At 38.8% G+C, this 14,969-nt stretch overlaps 1 long non-coding RNA gene across 3 annotated transcripts in view; it reads right to left on the reverse strand.

Annotated features, from left to right (window-relative positions):
• Positions 1-14,969, reverse strand: part of LOC122240419 — a 113,490-nt gene that overhangs the window by 80,573 nt on the left and 17,948 nt on the right. For all 3 annotated transcript variants that reach the window (XR_006220153.1, XR_006220152.1, XR_006220154.1), the window contains exon 4: positions 9,952-10,175. This is a non-coding gene — a long non-coding RNA (uncharacterized LOC122240419). The remainder of the gene's footprint in view (positions 1-9,951; positions 10,176-14,969) is intronic.

A 14,969-nucleotide genomic window follows, 5' to 3' on the forward strand; every position in this document is an offset into this window, starting at 1 on the left:
ATCAAGAAGTATGGCAGAAGTAGTGCAGGATGGAGGGATCTGGAGCTAAAATTTTAAGGAATGAGGGTGTGTGTTAGAAGAAGGAGGTAATAGAAGACTACAGGTAGGGTATAGCCTGATGACTTGAGAGTCAGAATTGGTTAGGAGCTCTGAGGGGTAAGGGGAATGTTCTGGAAGCAGTAATAAGGATAACCCCCTGTCTTAGTCCATTCACTCTGCTGTAACAAACTACCATTGACGTGGTGGCTTATAAACAACATTTATTTCTCATTGGAAATCCAAGATCAAGGCACTAGCAGATTCTGTGTCTGGTGAGACCTAGTTTCCTGGTCCATGGATGGCTATCTTCTTTGTCCTTATGAGGCAGAAGGGGCAAGGGAGCTCTCCAGAATCTCTTTAATAAGGGCACTAATCTCATTCATAAGGGCTTCACCCTTATGACCTAACCACCTACCAAGGGCCCCACCTCCAAAGAACACCCCATTGGGGGCTAGGTTTCAACATTTGAATTTGGAGAGAGACAAAAACATTCAGTCTGCAGCACCGACCCTGCTTGTGGGCCCATGATATGAGGAGTGTGGGAGAAAAAAAAGCCATCAGGAAAGGAACCAGTGTTCTCAAGAGAGCCAGGTCACCACTGTAGCAAGAAGCTGAAGAGAGTATCCAAGAAGTGAGGTAGAGGGAGGATGCCATGAAGTCACTGTGGAAGGGTTTCAGAAGTTGGGGAGCAGTGAGACATGGCATCAGAAAAGGGGCATAGGAGGCCACGTGGAGATCAGAGTCCAAAGAATGAGAGATGACCTGGGGGACCAAGGCTTACATTAAGGGGAGAGAGGCATGATGGGATTAGCACAGGCCCCCAGGGCCAATAGCAGTGGCAAAGCTGTACATATAAGGGGCCAAGAGTGAGGGTTTGCCAGGAACACTCAGAGTTCTTGCCCAGTGCAAATTCATAATCTGTTAGGGGAGACCCATACATACTGACAGAAAAATGCACCCCAGATTACTTCTGGAATTCAAAGACTATGGAAGCCCATCAGAAGGCCACTCAACTCAGAGAAGGCCAAGGAAAATGAGATGGGGGGTGGGGGGGGGGTGGAGAATGGAAAGACAATTCCATAAAACTACCACCACCACAAGAAAATAATTGAGATGCTCCTCCTATGGCAATGAGTGTACTGCACTTGATCTTAGCCAAAAGGCCAAGAAGTGGTGCAATGAGACTTTGTATAAATGGACCACAAGTTTAAAATGTAGTGCAATATTTTAGATTCACAGTATTTGAATAGTCTTTGATCTTGCAGATTGAAATTTATTGCTTTTGGCTAGAGAACTCTGCAAGATTACACAGCAAAGGGTGAATATAATATTATCTTTAATGTAAGTTGTAGAATTCTACATAGATGGAAGTTAGAGATTTTCTGAGGGTAAAAAGTAGGAAACATTTTAAAATTAAAAGTCTAATATATTCATTCCTATCTTTTTATTACTTAAGATGTCTGAAATTACCTCCAGTATTTGGGGTGATGGGAACAGGGGAAAAATTAAATTGATGGAACATTACCTGACTCCCACATCTAAACTAGCCATACTCCTTTTATGTCAACATTTGTTGAATGCTCAGATGTATCTTATGTAACCCTCATAACCCAAAGATGATAATTTCCATTTTACTGACAAAAAATCTAATGCTTAGAAAGATAAAAACACTTGCCAGCGTCCCACAGTGAAGAGCTAAAGGAAATTCACAAGTCTGTTAAAACAACTGTACTTACCTTACACCATGATACAGTCACATTTTTAAGAGTTTTTAAGCTATTTGTGTTGTCGATACTAGTCACTGATTCACTTACCTCTTTCAGTAGTTTCAAGGAAGAACTCCAGTTGATTAGACCAGAAAAGCTTTTTACATAAAGTTGGATAAAATATAATGGGAAGAATCTTTCAGGAATTCTGCTGATTACAGGCTAGTTTAGCAAAGCGAAGTACAATTGTGTTCAGTAGAAGAAAAATATTGGAGACAGGCTGACAAGTTTGGCCAGCCAGAAAACGCTAATGGGAACACGTGTTATCACACCATGACTAGAGAGCTGATGTTGAAAATTGGCTTAGTCTGCATAGCATCCTCATTTAAAAAACAAACAAATAAAAAAGACATCAGTGGACCCATAGAGATGGCCTACTATTCAAATGTAGAGCACTGGGACACCTGGATGGCTCAGTCCATTGAGTGTCTTGACTTCAGCTCCTGGGATCAAGCCCTCAGTCTGGCTCCATACTGAGCGTGATGCCTGCTTAAGATTCTTTCTCAATTTGTCTCTCTCTCCCCGCCCTTCTCCCCTGCTTGTGTGTGCTCTCCTTCTCTCTCTCTCTGAAAAAAAATGTATTTACTCATGTTAGATCTATGAGAACATGTTTTACAAACACAAAAAAGTTCAATCAGGAGTGATGAGACAACCATATATCAATCTCCATCAACGTTTATGGAATTCAGATAAAAAATCTGCAGAGCCCTAATGCAGGTCAGATGAACCCCAGGATTTTGTGAGACACACTTTAAACACCTAAATCAATTAAAAACTATTAGTATTCCTTTGCATGGCTATCCTATGTATTATTTAAATAATCCCCTACATGTGGGGAGTTTGGTTAGTTCTATTTTTCCCCAATGAAAATAACACTGTAATTAATACCCTTGTACATATATTTTGGCATAATTCGTTGTTTCCTTAGAAAAAATTCCTAGAAATGCTGGGTCAAAGCACAGATGTATTTTTGAACTTTTTGCTAGACATTGCCAAAACGCCCTCCACATATTCAAATACTGGGTTGAGATTTCTAGCTCAGTGAAAGGAATAAAAGGAAGAGATTAGCTTAGGGATCCTGGGTTTTAACCCTAGCTTCACCACTTGTTAGCTGTGTGGCCTTGGGCAAGTTATTTAACCATTCTGTGTCTCTGTTTCCTTACCTATAAATTGGGTATAATCAGTTCTCACCTCATAAAGTTGCTGTTAAGAATTAAATAAACTAAATAAATCTTTAGGGATGCCTGAGTGGCTCAGTCGGTTAAGCGTCCGACTTCGGCTCAGGTCATGATCTCACGGTCCGTGAGTTCAAGCCCCGCGTCGGGCTCTGTGCTGACAGCTCAGAGCCTGGAGCCTGCTTCGGATTCTGTGTCTCCCTCTCTCTCTGACCCTTCCCCATTCATGCTCTGTCTCTCTCTGTCTCAAAAATAAATAAAACATTAAAAAAAAGGAATTAAATAAACTAATGTGTATAAAGCTCTTAAAACAGAGACTGACTTATAATATGCCTTACATAAGTGTTCACTATCATAATTATTCCTGGTTCTTAGACATTGGGATTTCAAAAGCCAATTTAAAAAAAAAAGAATTTAAGGCAATATGAGTTTGACTTTTTTTTTACTTTACCAAAATAAAAACATTTTTTAAAAACCCAGTACATAAGCAATATTTCATAGAAAAAATATATCTTAATAACACTAAAAATTTAGGGAGAATACAGTATCAAAATAAATGACTTTTATTAATATATTTAGCTTTAACAAAGATTTTGTACATTATTTTTCTCACTTCTCTATGGAGCAGTGAACATGCTATTTGTTTACTGTTTGAGAACAAATGGACAGTCATATTTTCTAGAACTCTTACATTTCTATTTTTTACTCATTAATAGTTAAAAGTTTTTAATTTTTAGGAAAAAATAATCATAGAATTATTGACAGTAGCTTTTGTGAATTATGTGAACAAAAGATAATAGGATCCTAAGGTCAGCTTACTGGCTTTACAAGATGCAAATAACAGAGGAAAAGGAAACATTCTTTTAGATGGCTCTGAAAGAAAATAAAAGTGAAGCTTTTGGCCAAGAAACTTGACATCCCTACTTTTATTCTGATAGAGAAGTGCCTATAAAGCTGCTGAAGTGGAAATAAAATTCCTGAGTCCCTAAGGGCCACATCATTTATGGGGGAGCCAGGATTGGAATTAATTCCCAGCAAGACCCAAAAAGGAACACAAAAAACATGTGAACTGCACTAATGGCAAAGAAATTGATCAATGTGCAATTGTCTCCATCTTAAAAACCATTTGTTTGGGATGAATAATGAATGCTATTGCATTATTTGTTGACCAGTTTTCTAAGTCATTTGTTAATTGTCAGGCACACATTGAACAAATATCTAATTATAATCACTAGCATTTGATGAGAATTCACCAGGTGCCTTGCACTGTGTGTTGCATTCCCTCATTTCATCGTGACAGCCATTCTCTAAGGGAGTATTGCTCTAACTTCCTTTTTGAAGGTGACAAACTGACATAGAGAAGCTAAATCAAAGCCTTGCTCTAAAGTTACACAGATGGAACCAAAACACAAACCTAGTCTAGCTGACACCAGAGGTCTCACTCTTAACCAGGGTGTCACATTACCATTCCAGACCTATTTTATCTTTTTGATTTGATTTTATTTTAATCTGGTATTTTATCATTTTTAAATGTTAAGGAGAAAATACGGTGTTTCTATCTAACAAGAAAAGAAAACACAGACTATCATCATTAGTAAGTATCCTGGATTAGACCTGAACTAAAAGGAATCTTCCATCCCAGGCTAGGTTCCCTACTTACTCTGTTGACCTTAGTAGATTCCAGCTTTAGCTTTCTAATCTCTTTTTTTGAAATGAGTGATATCTAAAGTTCTGTCAGCCAAGGAATTTTTAGGGGTAAAGATTCAATTGATTTCTTCTTTCCTTAAATTGAAAATTGGCTCTTGGGGTGCCTGGGTGGCTCAGTCGGTTGAGTGTCCGACTTTGGCTCAGGTCACGATTTTGCAGTCTGTGAGTTTGAGCTCCGCATCGGGCTCTGTGCTGACAGCTCAGAGCCTGGAGCCTGCTTCAGATTCTGTGTCTCCCTCTCTCTCTGACCCTTCCCCGCTCATGCTCTCTGTCTGTCAAAAATAAATAAACATTAAAAAATATTTTCAATTGAAAATTGGCTCTAGTTAACAATTTAGGTGGGGCATATGGTGGGAAATGAAGACAACACTAAGAATCTTAAGAATTATTTTGGAAGATTACTTAGTATTTAGTATTTTTTAAAAGCTTCCTTTTTTTTTTTTAAGTTTATTTATTTATTTTGAGGGAGACTGAGAGCCCGAAAGCGGGAGAGGGACAGAGAGAGTCCTAAGCAGATTCCATGCTGTCGGCACAGAGCCTGACTTAGGGCTTAATCTCACGAACCATGAGATCATGACCTGAGCTGAAATCAAGAGTTGAACACTTAACTGACTAAGCCACCCAGGTGCCCCTAGTATTTAGTATTACTTAGAAGATCATTTCTTTTATTAGTTATACATCTAGGAAGGTCTTAACAATTACAGGCACACATAAAGAAGAAATTTGTCTATGAACTATGGTACTGAAAACTCTCAAGGACTATGAAGGCTCTGAGATTGTATCTTACTTGTAAATTAACCAGTAAGCCTACCACAGTTTTATGCACGCTGGTAAAAGACATGAGACTCCTGAGTCAGACACAAAGTATGTTATTACTCACATCAATGCCAGTAGCCAGAGTATCAGCACTCTCTTACACTGGTTCTCAGAGTCTCAATCCCCACAAGGTGACATGATAGGGCCCAGATAACATCTGCACATGCACTGGTTTGCATTACAGGAAAGGAACGCTGAATCTTTTATAATAGGCAGCAAATAAACCTGTTCCTTTTCTCCAGAAGGAGACAGGACCTCTATTTTCCAAGACCATTCGCTATACAAACATCCTTGAAAGGATAGTCTAGAACGAATACAGTCAGTGCATCTGCTCACAAGATAGGCAGAAATGTGAGAGGCCCGTGGAAAATGTCTCCCAACACTGACCATTCTGCTTGTTAGAAGAATACATGTTTGGGGCGCCTGGGTGGCTCGGTCGGTTAAGCGTCCGACTTCAGCTCGGGTCATGATCTCACAGACTGTGAGTTCGAGCTCCGCGTCGGGCTCTGGGCTGATGGCTCAGAGCCTGGAGCCTGCTTCCGATTCTGTGTCTCCCTCTCTGTCTGCCCCTCCCCCATTCATGCTCTGTCTCTCTCTGTCTCAAAAGTAAAAAAATAAAAAAATAAAAAAAAAGAAGAATACATGTTTGAAGACTGTATCTTACTTAGAGCCATAGATTTTTATAAATGTTATAGAGGTGACAAATTATTCACCAGGATCTTGGATTATTCGTTTTCAAAAAAGTCAGTTGTGCCACTATGCCTGTCATATTTTCTACATATCCTAATGAGTCAATACAGATTTTTTTAAGTTTATTTATTGCTTTTGAGAGAGAGAGGGACCACATGTGCATGGGGGAGGGGCAGAGAGAGAATCCCAAGCAGACTCCATGCTGTCAGCACAGAGTCTGACATGGGGTTCAATCCCACAAACCCCAAGAGCATAACCTGAGCCAAGACCAAGAGTTGGACACCTAACTGACTGAGCCATCCAGGTGCCCCCAATACAGATTTTAATAATAAAATTTTCACACAATATAAAATGTGGTGTGGAAACTCACCCAGAGCATCCCAAAGTCAACATGCTCTAAATACACAACATGAGCATTTACACTAAGACTGCTGATTATAATATTCTAGAACAAAATCATTTCAGTAAACAGCTATGAGGTTTTTTTTAAAGTCTGAATCTTAAAGCCTAGATTGGATGATACTGAATCCCCATTTACTCATTATCTCTTGTGAGAGATAAATTGAAAGGAGGAGAGTTCTCTCTTAGGGACAGTTTTCTTATAAGAATACAAAATTTTGAGCTACTTTCCTTCTGATCCATCAATACTGTCCTCACTCCTAAAATTGCACTAGTTCCTTCTTCCCAATGGCTCACAGGATTCTGAGTCTCACAGAACCACCTCTTAATAATTAAAAGCTAATATAATGAGATTCAGAGATCTGTGTTCAGAAAATGCCTTGTTAAGTATGCACTGTTAAGTATTTAACAGTAATGCTGAGTAGCAGCAAGTTACAAAAATTAAACTTAAAAGCAAACCATTCTGTTCCTCATATCCATGAGTTTATAGTTATAGTTTATCCATGCAAGCCATTTTCATTGCCTTTCCCCTATTTCCTTGAATGTTACTCTATTTATGTCTTACAGTTTCCCCATTTACTCCCACAAGCCAGTTCCATGCACCATTCATAAAACGAAACAGTAGCAAAGATTTGCTGCTTCAAAATGAGGACATATATCCTTTTCCCCAAATTTATTTCACCCAAGTATAAACACCCACTGACAAAAAGATGTGGAAAATATGGTGTGATCGAGAACTGCATCTCATATATTGGGTTTTTTTAAAATAATATTTGTGTGGCAGAGTGTTATATATCTGTGTTTCTGTGGCTTTGGAAACACAACACTAGCAAATGTAAAATATAATTTTGTCTCCTAATTTCAATAAAGCTTGCTTTGGCAAATGTCTAGAAATAAACTCAAAATGTGATTGAAAGCCAATTTTTGTTGTTTTTTAAAAAATGTAACATTCAACCAAATCAGAGGTTGGTTTCAAAAGAAATGTCACTCTCCTTCTTTGAATGGCATAACACACACACACGCGCGCGCACACACACACACACACACACACACACACACACAAATACACACGCCCTGGAGAATACTTAACAAGAGCTAAGCTCTAAAATTAAAGAATCTATAGAAAATACAATGATGCACCTGAAAATTATTTTCATTCTCTCCTTTGTGTGAAATTCAATCACATAGAAAGCAAACAAATGGAGCAAACAATGAAAATGGCACATGGGATTTTTTTCAATTACTATAAACTGCACTCTCTAACACAAAAAGACCACTTATGCAGCAATTGCATCTAATGATGTACATTGTTCTCTTGTCAGGCTATTTCTGATTTTAAAAATGCTGTTTCTTGGGACCTCATAACACTAAATCCGGTATTAACTCCTTTATAATAAGAAACTAACTCTTCCCAGAAATGCAAACTTAATATTGCTTTTATCATGATGTGTCAAAAAAAAAAAAAAAAAAAAAAAAAAAAAAGCCCACAAAAAAAGAAACCTTGGAACTTTGACAATACGAAGACACAATATGGTATTTATATCTTTCTAGAAATATTTCATTGAGTTTACTGTGACCATTCTAAGGCAGCAAAAATGAAAAGTATGAAATTTCATTGCTTTAACTTAGTTCTAACGTATTGCTTTAGAATTAAAAAAAAAAAAAAACAAGCTACTCTAATATATAAATACAGCCCTTATAAAAATACCAAAACATACATTTAACAGATTAATCTTCTAGAAAATTAAAATACACAAAATTCTTCTTCGTACTCCCTTCAAAAGCAATCTCTTATATTTATAAGATGACTCAAGAACAATTAAAATTTTGCTCCAAAAAACAAACAAAAAAACTAATTTAACACATCTCCTCATAACACATATCCAGGAGAATGATACCAAAAGGCTGTCTTAATTAAAAAAATATTTTTATTGGTATTAATATATGTTCAATTATCTCTCTAGAACCACATTATGTGAAAGAATATATGTTTATTAATGTTAATTAATATACATTTCTCTCTGTATATAACTACACCATGGGAAAGGACTGCAACCTCAAATTGAACTGGAGGATATTATATGAGGAATCTCATGCACATGCCCTCAGAAGAACAGAACTTAAGAATTAAGACACTGATTTCCCACAAACAGCTGATTTACAGAAGATGGGGCTTATCTCCTCATCAGTGAACATCCAGCAAGAATCTCTCCCCATCCTCCAGCCAATGAACTTACCACCTGGACTCTGGCTAGACTTTCCCATCTTTGCATTCCTTGTTCACAAGTCCACCCCAAACCCTTATAGCTCGCTACAGCATGAATTTCCCAAATTGCAATTCCTCCACTATTCCCAAATAAACTCAATTTCTGGTCCTTTGAGCTTGCCTCAGTTTACCTCTTTCTTTAGGCTGACATATGTGTCACATATATGTCACTTTCCAAACCTATGTCATTTGGGCTTGAATTGATAAGACATACAAGATGTAAATGACTTACTGCAGATGCCCTCCTCCTCCCAGATAGATTCAATTGCTTTAATGGAGAACAATCCCTTGAGCCAGAAGAAATTTAAACATCCATGACAGCTGGTGGTGACATTTCAAGCTCTTCTGCCACATTCAAAACAGACTCTACCACCCACCTGCTCTCATGCCTCAAAACGGTGATACCTATTGGTGAAAGCCTTGGAGTTCTACTCACACACACCTGAGACAATGGGACAACCAGGTGACAGATCTCACCACCTGCCAGTCCTCTTTCTGGAGACAATGTAGTATGGTGGAAAGAGCACTGGGCTTTGGAGTGAGACAAACCTGGAATCCAAACCATTTGCTCCCCATATTGATCCTTGGGCTAGTGGCTTTATAACTCTGAGTTTTAGGTGTCCTCAACCAGCCTTCAGGGTTGTAGTGAAGATTAGATAACATATGTAGAGCTTCAGGAAGAATGCATGACAGTGATAGGTAGACATGAGGGAGCCCTCCTGGTGGGGGAAGTAGGACAGGTTCCAAAATTTTGAAGGAGTTAAAGTATTTGTGAGATGTCTGAAAACTTGGGTCTTGGGCAAATCCTGAACATCACTATCAAGGATGGGAATTGTTTTGTTCATGCATTCCTTTATCCACTGCATACACATTTATTGAGCTTCTTATCTAGGCTAGTAAGGGAGACAGACTCATGCATTACTCATTATTAAGGCACAGGTGCTATGACATAGGTTAGCTGAAGGGAGGGTTGGAAATGACAGTCAGTAAGGTCCTCAAAACAAAAGGGGACCTTCCAGGTCAAGTCACATATAGTCAGAGAGGATTTAGTAGAACACTGCAGGGGAGTTTCAGGGCCACCGACGGTTCATACCTGTCTCTCTAGGAGTCTGTAGTGGGGAGCAATTGCACATCTTCTAGTGACCTGCAGGGTGGTTTCTCTGTCGCCACTGTGGCAGGCACTCACAAGGGGAGAGGTTATGAGTACATTCAGGCCACAAGGAGTTCCAGGCTTCCTTCCAGATCACTGGACCTTCACAAAGTGAATGGACTTCACTACCACCAATTTGAGAGAGCAGTTTAGTTACAAAGGAGAACCTGAAAGGCACAGAGAAGGTTTTCAGCTATTATATCCTTCCAAATGGGATGAGGGGATCAGATGCATTGTATACTTGATAATACAAATAACCAATCAAAAGTTTCAATATAAATTAGAGTGGATTGATGAATAATGAAGTGACAGCTGCTTCTGCTTCTCTGATTCTATACATTCCTGATTGTGTTGATGATGACAATGATGATGATTATAAAAATAATAACAGCAGCTACCATATTCTGGATATTTCTTATGTATCAGGCAATGATTTGAGATAGACAATTGTTACGCCCATTTACAAATGAGCAAACTGAGAAACTGAGAGATTAAGTTAATTAGCTAAAGGCTACACAAATAGGAAGTGATGGAGCTGGATTTCAGACCCAAAACTGCCTACAACTCCAGAATCTGCATTCTACCCTACTGCCTACATGCTTATTGAATCTCTAAATGACTCTTTGGACATTCTCAAAATAAGAAGTTACCAAAATGGTATTTATTAATCTCTATTATCATAAAAAATCTTACTTACATTTACTATAACAATGATACATTTCTCTATCTTAAGAGTTTTAGGTCCCAAAGAGACCTATGGGGTAAATTTAACCAATCCTCTCAATTCTACAAATAAGGAACTGAGCTATCCCAGGTTCAATTGAGCTACACTAAAACACCAATGGTTCTCTTAAAAATTTTAAAAAGGAACCTCTTTGCCTATACCTATTGATGATGCTGATAATCAAAGTTTGAAATAAAATTATGATATACTAAAAAGATGGTATAGACCTACCCGGGATTTGACACAAAAGGTTGGAATGTTTTCAAACCTCACTTACTAACTTTGTTGCTGGATAACTTGGAAAAAATCAAATGGCTTCCTAAACACTGGCTATTTCGCTCTCCCTTAATAATTCTTAAAATATCTAAGGTATGTCCTGGTTTAAAGGTATCCTTAGTGGATTAATTTTATTTAAAAAACTAGTCATTCAAAACTGAAATTTAATTTTTTTGCAAGCAGAAGTAAAACCTTTCTAAAAGTAACTGAAAACAAAAACACTGCCCGAAAAGCAAAAATTAGGCAAAATCAATTATAGAATAAGGCTAATATCAACCATTGGCTAAAAGTAACAGACAGAAAATTTGGCTTCTGGTTGTGTTCATTGGTTTACTTTTATCCTCCATCTTCAATAAGATTATTTTTTTCCATAATCAGCTAATGATCATTTGGATAAGTTTATTTATTTATTTTGAGAGAGAGAGAGAGAGAAAGGGAGAGAGAGAATCCCAAGCAGGCTCCACACTGTGAGTGTGGAACCCAACACAGTGCTTGAACCCATTAACTGTAAGATCATGACCTGAACCAAAATCAAGACTTGGACACTTAACCAACTGAGCCACCCAGGAGCCCCTGGAAAATTAATTTTTTTAAAAAAGACCAATTATTTCTACTGTAAAATGACAAATGGAAATGAAATCTTACTCAGAAGAAAAAGTCTTCAATCTCATTAAGAATAGTAAAAGAAATACAGATTCACATGAAATATCAGGTTTACATTATGAAACTGAGTAAGATCAAAGATTTTCCCCCCAATTCTCAATGCTGGTGGGGGTTTGAGAAAACAAGTTTACATGATGTTTTGACAATACTAAGAAATAAACTAAGGCAGTCTTTTGGGAGATCATTTGACAATATCTCTTTAAATAAGACGCGTTTATTTGACACAGCAACTTCACTTCCAGGAATGTAACCTCACATTGCCTCACATGCAAAGGCTTGCCTATAATGATATTGATATGAGGGATGTTTATAATAACAAGGAAGGAAGGAAGGAAGGAAGGAAGGAAGGAAGGAAGGAAGGAAGGAAGGAAGGAAGGAAGGAAGGAAGGGGGGAAAAGAGGAAATTAAAGAAATCAAAATGTCCACTGATAGGAACTGGTTAAATAAATAAATATGATACACTGCATTCATAAAAAGCAGTATTATTTTTCCATTAAAAGTGATGCTGTGGATAAATACTACTGAGGTGGAAATCATTCACATGTGTTACTAGATTTAAAAAAAAAACAGTACAAAAGTGTTTGCAATTGTATGTTTCCATTTATATGAGGTTTGAGAACAGGCAAAACCATCTGTAGCAACAGACATCAGAACAGAGGTTGCCTGGGAGGGTGGAGAGCAGATGAAGAGAGTAGAGACTGATTTGAAAAGAGGTAAGGGAAATTTCTAGAGTGACGGAAATGTTCTAATCTTGGAATATGGCTTGAGGGAGAGGTCAGGGACAGAGTGGGTATACATTTGCCAAAATTCATCAAAATGTACACTTAACATCTATACATTCCATTCTATGTAAAGTATATATTAATTTATAAGGAACAAAACCCCTAAATGTACAACATGATTTATCATTAATAAAAATAATGTTTTGTACATGTACCTGCAGGAAAGGATTTGGGGTTTTTTAATTTATTAATTTAATTTTTGAGAGAGAGAGTGCATATACACATGCACATGAGTGGGGGAGGGGCAGAGGGAAAGAGAGAATCCAAGCTGGGCATGGAGCCTGATGCAGGGCTCAATCTCATGACTGTAAAATCACGACCTGAGCCAAAATCAAGAGTTGCATGCTTAACCAACTAAGCCACCCAGGCACCCCTTTGGGTGGTGAAACTGCAGAATTTTCTTTTCACATTCTTTTTTTTTTAAAAACTTGTCAATGAGTATAATAACAGTTAAAATAAATACACAAATGTATCCAACTGTGTTTCACTGAACCTCTCTTACCTTTAATCTGGATATTCCCTCCCCCTTTCCCAAGGTAGCATGTGAATTACCCAAAGCATCATGGAGCCACACCAGGGTTCAGAGTGGTCTACATTCCCATGGAGGGATACCACTGCAGTCTCACCCTTTGTAAAGGTCCTTCGCAGGACTTCCTGGCCATACTCACTGGTCATTTGCCTCATTCTGCAGACAACTTCAAATGCCAACATTACACAAGAATTTAGTCATTTGGAGGCATGAGTTGGGTAGATTTTATTTCTAGAACCCAGATTCCTCTCAGGTCCAGAGGAGAAAGCTTTAAATTACTGAGGACAATGCAAACACTTTGTTCCTTTGCATGTGTCCTGCCAAGCTTCTAAGAATGATTTTGCCATTAGTTCCAGCCCATAAGCAGCCCAGCCCGAGCCCCACCCCTGCAGGAGGCCTATTACAGATAAGTCAGTGTTCATGGGACAGGAAAGCCTTCTGTGCCAGGTGTGCTCCCCAGAAAGGCTGGGCGTCTGCCACCTCTTAATGGTAGTAGCTCATGTTCACATGCAGCCCACAAATGCTCTGCTGGGTGGTTAACCATGCAGGCACAATTACCTACTAACAATAACAGTACAAACAACCACGGGGCAGTTCCCTGATGGGTGGAAGAGAGAGGAAATAGGCACAAGAAGGTGAAACATAATTACATTCCTCTTCCTTAAAACCCCTGCAGGATGGATACAACCTGAGAATTTAGGTAAATGGGAACAAATGAAAACAGAAATCAGGCTTTTCCTTGGGATACAGCCAAAGAAGGTGGAAAACAAATGGTGCTAAGAATAGCTCAACAACCCAACAACCAACCTGGTTCCAGACCATGGGGAAAGCCAAGTACCCACAGCATCTCTAGCCTGCTGAATAGTTTGCCAAAAATGCCCCACAGGACCATCAGACATACCTGGTCTCAAACTGAACGTCCTTTCATTGCTCCCACCTGTTACTTCGGTTGCAAAGCTCCCATCTCAGTGAATCACACTCCAATCTGCCCCTTTACCAGGGCCAGAACTTAGAAGCCATTTAAACCTCCTCCATCTTCATCTGCCACATACAATTAACTATCAGGTCCTGTAGATTTTACCCTTCTAAATATCTTTCTGATCAGCCTTTCCCTCCAGTTCATGCCAACTGTCACAAAACCTATTCTCCAATTTACTGCCTGAATGACCTTCCTAAATTGCAAATCTGATCATGTCATTGATTTATTCCAGTCCTTCTATGACTCTCCATTGCCTACCCAGATGTTTCTTGAGACAGTGTCAAGTGCCTTCACTAATAAGTATTTAAATACATGAAATCATGGGGTTTAATACAGCAAAGTAGGAGGCAGTATGGACCTGGAAAAGACCTGTCCCACTTAAAGGCACTCATTTTTATTTTTGAGAGAGAGAAAGGGAGCAAGGGAGGGTCAGAGAGGGAGAATCTTTTTTTTTTTAAGTTTATTTATTTATTTGTTTATTTTGAGAGAGAATGCAAACACAAGCAACAGTGGGGTAGAGAGAGAATCCCAAGCAGGTTTCACACCCTACAGTGAGCCCAAAGCAAGGCTCAATCTCACCACAGTGGTATCACAACCTGAGCCAAAATCAAAAATCCAATGCTTAACTGACTGAGCCACCCAGGCACGGGGAAAGGGAAGAAGGGAGAGAAGGAGGGGGGGAGAAAAAAGGGAGAGAGAGAGACAGAGGGAGAGACAGGGGGAGGGGGGAGAGAGAGAGAGAGAGAGAGAGAGAGAGAGAGAGAGAGAGAGAGAGAGAATCTTAACAAGTTTCCCACCCAAAGCGAAACCAACATGGAGCTCAATCTCACAACCACAAGATCATACCCTGAGCCAAAATCAAGAGTCAGATGCTTAACCAACTGAGCCACCCAGGTGCCCCAACCTGAAATGGTTTTAAAACAGCTGTGCCAACCTAGTAAAACTCTTACTGAGATCACTTTGATACTCCCGGTCCTTACAGTAGACTCCAAACTCCCCAGCCTGTGA

Source organism: Panthera tigris, chromosome B4 (assembly GCF_018350195.1).
Source record: "Panthera tigris isolate Pti1 chromosome B4, P.tigris_Pti1_mat1.1, whole genome shotgun sequence".
Taxonomy (NCBI): Eukaryota; Metazoa; Chordata; class Mammalia; order Carnivora; family Felidae; genus Panthera; species Panthera tigris.